A 7,995-nucleotide genomic window follows, 5' to 3' on the forward strand; every position below is an offset into this window, starting at 1 on the left:
ACAACTCGTCCATGAGGGGTAACCTAGGGGTTGAAAGGCTTGTTGCACGTGCTAAGTGCAATCGTGATTCCTACGAAAGTGAGTTAGGATTTTTTTTGCATTCTAGGTTAGTTTATCTTTTGCTTTACTTGAGGACAAGTAACGTTCAAGTGTGGGGGAATCTGATGAGCACATTTATGTGTGAAATCTTAGGGCATAAAGCATACATTTTATCACATTGGACAGAGTTACTCGCTGCTTTCTTGTGCTTTTCAGGTTTTAGGTGATTTCTTGTGAAAATGGAGGAGATGATGCTAAGAAAATGTTTTTAAGCAGTTTAGAGGTGTTAATGGCTTGGATGCGTAGCCCATCGAGTCAGCTTCGCAACGGTTTAAATGACACATGATTCCGAGTTAAAACGAAGAAGTTAAGGCCGTTTCCGTAACGAAGCGCGAAAATGGTCTATATGGGTTTATTTGCAATTATTGTCAGTCGGCCGGAGACAAAGTGAAGTGAAAGTTCAGATTCTAGGGGCCTTAACGCAATAATCAGAAATTATATTTCCTGTACCCGAAAGATTCCATTTGGAGGGCTCTGGACAGTCCAACTTCAACTTGAGATATCTTGGGCTCCCGAACTCCAAATTGGATGAAATTTGGGTCTATTTTGGGTGATTTTTCGCAAGGAACACAATGGTGAGGCATATATAAACACCCCATGCTCCACGTTTCCTGAAGGACAGAATGGGTATTTTATTTATTCTTGAAGGAATCCTAGTCATCACCCTTACTCTCTCTCTCCTCCAACTTCTCAAGGGCACTTCTGGAATTCTACTTGGGATAGATTTATTTTGAAAGATATTCTCTCACCTATGGAAAGTTAAAAAGTCAAAGCATCTTTAATTTTATTGCTTGGAGAAGATATCTACAAAGAAAAGGAAGCACTTGTTATAATTAGAAGTTTACTTTTCTAGAAATAGAAGTTCTATGTAAACAATTTTCTCTTCTTCTTCTTTCTATTTTTTTTCCTTTTTTCTTAGGATTCAAGGCATTGTAAAAGAGGAAGGAGAAGAGAATATTCTCTTTTCTTAGGGAATATTTCTCCTACACTTCCCTCTTCTCTTCTCTTCCCCCTATAAATACCCCTTGCCCTTTGGGTTGTAAGAAGTTAGTTTTTTAGTTCAGTTTTTAGTTAGTTTCTAATTCAGTTTTTTAGTGTAATTTTTACTTCATTCAATTAGTGAAATTTTCTCGTCTTTTCCTATTTTTTGCTTAAGTTCTTAGTTTTGATTTCAAGTTCTTAGTTTTGATTTCATAAGTCTAGTTTAATGGTTGTAATAGTTTTAGTTTAAAGCTTCCTAGTCTAAGTTCCTATATTGATGACAAGACATGGAGATTTAGAAGAGGAAGCCATGGTGAGTTTATTCAAGTATTCAAGCACATCAAGGTATCTCATTCTCTGAACCCTTAATCTCATTCTCCCTCTCCTCTACCTCTGTCTATCTTCTTCTTCTTCTCCCTCTATTTCTTTTATTTTTTTTTATACGGTTGTGGTTTGTGGATGCACTTTTATTCCCTTATTCCTTTTTATGTGGTTATTATGTGTGGCTGCATTTTTATTCCTTTCAATTTGCGTTAGTCTGATAGGTTAGATGCTCATGTGTTAGGACGCCAATTTAATCCCTTAATTTTGTTAGATGCTTATGAGTTAGGATGCATTAATTTTCATTAATTTAATTAGTTTAATTTAACACTTTAATTTGGTTTACTTTGTATTACTTTTAAGTTAGTTAAATAGAGTGGCGTATATCTCTTTGTGTTCGACCCGTAGCTACGATTGACCCGTACGCTTGCGGTATGATTTTAACTCAAACAGGACTCAAGGTGAGGCTTAGCCCTTGAATGGAGCTTTAATGGTGAGGACCAAACTCTATTGGAGGCTTCTATTAGTTACTTTGTAGCCTTAGTTGCTAGTCCCCTGGTTTTCAAACCCCCAAACCTTATGTTGGACCAAATTAGGATTTAGATCCTTATATGATCTTGGATCCAAGAGGTAAGTCTAGGTTCTAGTGACCCTAGGGAGGCCTAGGACACCCCTCCATGACCCTGAGTACTATGTGAACTCCAGGTTCCAAGATGGAGGAGAAAACCTTAAGAAATCTCGGAAAGAACTCCGACGGATGCACGAACGGAGTCACCGTCGTGGTTCCGTCCGTAAGTCTGTCCAGTATATCCTAATAACTTGCTCAAAAGGATGCAGGAATGGATTTATTCTGTTGCCTTCGTCCGCGGTTCCGTTCCCTCTCGGGAATGTCTCCGGGACCGAACGGATGCAGGAATGGATTTATTCTGTTGCCTTCGTCCGCGGTTCCGTTCCCTCTCGGGAATGTCTCAAGGACCGAATGGATGCAGGGACGGACAGATTCATAAAGAGGTTCCATCCGTGGTTCTGTTCGCTTTCAGGTAGGTCTCAGGGTTCGAATGGATGCAGGACTGGATCTAGGTGGAAGTTCCGTCCATGGATCCGTCCCTCGTGTTTTGACCTTTTGGCTTGAACAGAGTCAGGGACGGACTCACCCTATTGCTTTTGTCCATGAGTCTATCCATGCTGCCTTGGTTGAAACTCAATTTTGACTTTGGGGGCATAATATGGGACCCCTCTATACATCTTTTGACGTTTGCTCTTGCATTCTTAGGCTACCCAATTCGATGGATAGAAGGTGCATCGATGAGATTCATGTCAACCACACCGGGTAATACCCGAGTTAGGTGAGTGGGTTTTGGGTGATTTGTTTGGGCATGAATATCTATTAAGCAATCATTATCATGTTATTATATAAATTATAAGCATATTGTGCATTGCATTATTTATCTCGATTGTAAACTGCTACGAATGTGATGTGATAATGCTTTAATTAATGAATCGGGTCACAGTGCCGGACGTACCGATACCAAAACCCCAAAATTAATTATAAAAATGGTTAACTGTCATCCTGGTCTATATGCGTCGTGCCATGCTGGTACCCGGGTACTAGATGGAATGGGACATTGATGCACCCAGAATACCTCTCGAGACGATAGGGCATGCATGTAGTATATCTGTGGGTAGGATTCTTGTTCCCTTATGCTACGACCCTTACCAACAGGGGTTTATGTGTTGGATAGTCTGAGCACCTGTTGCCTGTGGGGGAGAGAGGCCAGGTCAGGGGTAGTGATGGCTATCGGGGTCTGCCACTAGGTGGTCTGATGGCTTCTACCGGCATAGGCTCCCTAGTGATAACTAAAGTTTCATTGTGGTAATAAGTTAAGTGATCCACAGTGTCTCCCGAGTTATCATAGTAGCATACACTTGACTTAGAATTTGTGTGCTAGGTGGAAAATGAATCTAACATTTGTATGCATCATAAACTGTTTGAAATTGCGTGTTTACGTGTATGTGCATTCCCCTTTGCTCTCTCACTATCTTGTGGAGCTAACCCCATTGCGCAACCTCTTTTAGTTGATATGCAGGTAATCTCTTGATGAGCACCTATGGATGCGAATCAAGTGGAGTCGATGGCTGGGACTTGGATGTCGATGTACACCCAAGAATGGTGCCCTTGTCGCATGATTTAATTATTTATTTCTATATTCACCGTCATTCATGTATGAACTTCATATGTAAATATACGAAGATTAATGGATGGATACGGGGTATTGTACCTGTATTATGTGTTATCATTAGAGAACCGATGCTCTATATTTATATGATTTAAATGATTTACGCTTCCACTAACTTTGTAATTGAAACGATTTATTCCATTTGGGTACGTCCTCTGATATTATCATGAATTGATAACTGGGTAGACTGTGACTCGGGACACTGTATCTGTGATCCTAGTTGTATTGGGATGACACCTATCATCCCAGTCACCCCCTTTTCTTGTAAAATATCTTTTATTAGGATGGGGGCGTTACATTACTACCATGAAGTTCACCATAATTGTGGTTTGCTGAGGGTGCTCTCAGAAGGTGACGGGCAGTTCTATTATCCCTCTGATGGAGGTTGTAGCACCCGAGAACCCGTGGAGATAGGTTAGCTTCGGTTTGAGCTGGTCGTCGTCGAACCCAAACTGCCTGTAAGCTTCTAGTGGGAGCAGATCCACGGATGCCCTAGTGTCTACTAGCATTCAATGCACGCCTTAATTGGCTATCTTTACCTGTACCACCAGGGCATCCTCATGTGGCAAGCTCAATCCTTTTAGGTTTGTGTCTGAGAAGGAGATTACCATCTCGATCTTGGCTACATTGCTCGGCTTTTCTGCTACTCCCATGAACCTAGCATGGGCTTTGGCCTTTCTCGTAGACTCCTGCCCAGGTCCTCCCAGTATGGTGAGGATGGGGGCTCCTTTGATACCGCATGGTTCTGCTCCATCTTTCCTTTCCTCCGGACGATCACTCTCCCTATCCTAATCTGTTCTTCTTTCTTCGCGCCGTGGCTCTTCTCTTTTACGATCACGGCCTCTGCCTCCTTGGCCTAAACGGCCCTCTCGTCTACCCTTCACATACATGTTCAAACTCCCCACCTTTATAAGTTGCTCTATCTCCCTCTTTAGTTAGATACAATCTTCTGTGTCATGTCCAATATCCTTGTGGAAGAGACAGTACTTGTTGGGGTTACGCTTCTCAAGTCCCGCTAGCATGGGTCGTAGCCAATGGAGTAGGCCTTGATCTTGAATCTGCATGAGGATCTGGGACCTGGTGGTATTCAGGGGTGTAAAGTCGGGGCTCCTTTCTCGGTCATTCCTCTCTGGGCGACGGTCCGTCTTTTCTGATTGGTGATCACCCTTCTCCTATTTGCGCTCAGTCCTCGATCTTCTATTTTCTTTACGATCATCTAGCATCGATCTCTTATTCTCCTGGGCTTGGCCTCAGTCACTTTCTTCCAAGCTTGTAGTACCTTGGCCATATTGGCGAATTCGTTGCACCGCTCCAAAAGTTCCTTCATTGTCTTGGTCTCATGTCATGCCAGATCCTTGATTAAGTCTAGGTCCCTGAGGCCCCCAGCTAAGACGGCATGCTGGGTTTGGTCGTCTAGGTCTCGGACCTCCAGGGACTCCTTTGTGAACCTAGTGATGTATTCCCTGAGGGATTCCCCGGGATTCTGTACCACGTTCAGCAAATTGACCGTAGTCTTCTTCTACTTGACGCTGCTCTGGAAACGGGTAATAAATTGCTCGCAGAGTTCTATGAAAACGAATTTATCGATCTAGATCAGAGCCTTGAAAACCATGAAGTGGCTGCACCCTTGAGGGATGCAGGGAATGCTTGATAGGAGACCACGTCCAATCCCCTGTATAGGGTTATCATCCCGTTGAAGTAGTTGATGTGATCATTAGGGTCCGTTGTACCACTGTAGAGTTTGAAGGTGGGTAGCCTGAACCGGGAGGGGAGTGATGCTACCATGATCTCTGCTGAGAATGGGTGTTGGCCTGGTACTGAATGTGTTTCACCCTTCGTCTGCTTCATCAGCCCTTCCACCTACTCATCCAATTATTAGAGTCTTTTATCTAGCTCCTCCTCACGTGATTGTCCATCATTTCTGGTTGCACGTTCACTGCGAACCCGCTCTCGACCCCTCCTTGATGTTCCCTCCAGCTGTGAGTTTTGACATGATGGCGAGTGGTCATGACATGATGAGCCTTGACGCAAACGTGAGAGACTTTCTTCATGATAGGTCCGACTTCGCCTTGGTGTGCGACTTCCTCTTAGTCACCCTTGGAATACTAACCTTCTGATCGAACCATCTGAACTAGGTACCACCGACCTGTGTGTCAGTGACACCCCATGTTTTGATTGGATTGGCAGATCCGCCGTTCTCCTGGGATGATGCGTAGAATCTCTTTGCTGATGAGTTGGACTTGCGCACCTTGCGAGTCTCTCCGATCTTTCACTCCCAGGGGGTGACCTCCTAGGGTTTGGCTCTTGTCGAGGGATGAGCTCTATCCTTAGTAGTGGCAACGGCCTACGGTTGTGGGATGTCACCCGCTGCCTCAGATAGTCTCGAAAGAGTCTTTGGTCCTGGAGGATTTATCTTTGTAAGTCATTGATTTGACATACAATTGCTGGCGCGTTAGGGTTAGGTACTGCCTCCACGGCTACTTCGTTATTGTGGTCGACTACATCAACATGCTCATTCTCTGGGTTCTCCCTCTCCTGGGATTCATGATCATTGGCTCTCCGATGAGAGCTTTCCAGTGGAGGTGACCCATTCCTCTCCCTCACAGCATTGGTAGAGGGAGCGACCTTCTTACCCCTTGGTGCCATTGAATGCTTGAGGAAGCGAGCTAGTAGATACGTTCGCTAGCGTCGTTCCCATAGACGGCACCAATCTGTTGCTTTAAGAAATCTCCGATGGGCCCTTTGAGTGCCGTAACTTAGTAAAAGGATGCCAAGGACAAGGGAGAATCGGTGTGGCTCCGGCCTAGGACTCTCTGATGCCTAAGTTAGATCTCTCTGAGCAACAGATGAATAATTGGAATTCAAGATGGGTTAATGGGGTAGAGTACCTCGGAATTTATAGTGAAGTATAGCGGTGTGGAGAGTCCCAGTTGGTGATGAGTAGTCCTCATAGTAGATAAGTGTTCCTTGTTAGTAGGATTTATCACTTAGTTGGTTGCTCCCCCATGGGAGGTAGAGTCCCAGTAGGGAAGATGTTCTCGGTAGAAAGATATGCATGCGCCCTTGTATGTTGGATAAGATCCTCGGTGCATGACTCCAGCTGAGATTGTACCTCTTATGGATGGTACCCACCAAGTGGTGAGGTGAAGTATATCTCGGCGATGATGCTAGTGGCTAGCGTGCAGTACTTGGTCTTAAACCTTGAGTGACCTTGTTTGTTCTTTTCCTTCTGGGCCAACGAGTGAGTCTTGAAGTAGCCGGGCTTGGGTGGTCTTCCCTCTTGTGCCAAGACACGTGGTGGCTCACGACTGGCTTGTATAATTTTAGTTTATCACATCTCACCCAAATTTCTTTGCAGCACTCTCCAATACCGACACCAACACATGAACCCCATCCAAGTCACCAACGAACGGCAAGAAAATTCAGTAGATCTCACTAGCTAAGGGACCCATGTGGATAGGCTTCCCTTCCCTAAAATCCAAATCCTCTAACCCTAGTTTCGCCCATTGAGATATTACGAAACTCATGGATAGGTCTGGTTTCACACGTTGCTCCTCTAGATAATTGATCATGGACCTCACGTAGCATTTGCATTTCCTCCCTACCACCACCACCACTCCCAGACCCACCATTAGCATTAGCATTTCCTCTTGCTCCCCCCCACCTCCTTACTGCCTCACATAACTCTCATTTGCTACGTTTCCAAAGCCTACGATCTGAGATTGCTAAGTCATTCCCAGAGAAGGCATATGATTATTAACTTGCTGCCCCTCAGTTGCACCCATATTAGTGGTGGATAAAGGACCCAAATCAACCCTCATTCCACCACCGCTAGCAAAACATAGGACCCGACCCTTTCAAGGTCAACTCATTAGCTCTAAACACTGAAGAATCTTGAAAGCCCTCTAATCTAGAACTAGTAGAGCCCCTAGAAGCAATTCCGGGAGCAGCCGATTGAGAAAGTCCCTTCGAACCTGAATAGGATAATTCCTGCGTAGGGAGTGTGCATTTTTCGTTGCCATTGTTTCCTGAGCTTACGCAGGGAGGGGTCTTCCATCTATGGTTCTGGCCAGCTGATCCATGCGGGGTAGGTTTGGCATCGTGATCAGGTTATCTACCTCAGAGCTGGGAAGTTAAAAAAATATGCTTCCATTTTTCACAAGTATTTGTCGTGATTTTAGATACTACCCAATGATGAATCAATCAGCTTATTGGATTTATTTGGTCCCTCTTATGATAAATTTATAGTAATTATGAACACATGAATGTCGTGTTGGCATTTTTTTTTTATAAGTTCTTCCTAGATTTATCCTTAACTTACCTTTTCCAACTCCAACAGCAGCACCGCCACCACCAC

General features: G+C 44.2%; 1 long non-coding RNA gene across 1 annotated transcript; it reads right to left on the reverse strand.

Moving 5' to 3' along the window:
- Positions 1-3,564: 3,564 nt before the first annotated feature.
- Positions 3,565-7,585, reverse strand: LOC122659815. Its single transcript, XR_006332556.1, has 3 exons — positions 7,244-7,585; positions 5,702-5,706; positions 3,565-3,576 (listed from the first exon to the last, which is right to left on the reverse strand). It is a non-coding gene; the product is annotated as an uncharacterized LOC122659815 (long non-coding RNA).
- Between the last annotated feature and the right edge of the window lie 410 nt (positions 7,586-7,995).

This window comes from Telopea speciosissima, chromosome 4, assembly GCF_018873765.1.
Source record: "Telopea speciosissima isolate NSW1024214 ecotype Mountain lineage chromosome 4, Tspe_v1, whole genome shotgun sequence".
Classification (NCBI taxonomy): domain Eukaryota; kingdom Viridiplantae; phylum Streptophyta; class Magnoliopsida; order Proteales; family Proteaceae; genus Telopea; species Telopea speciosissima.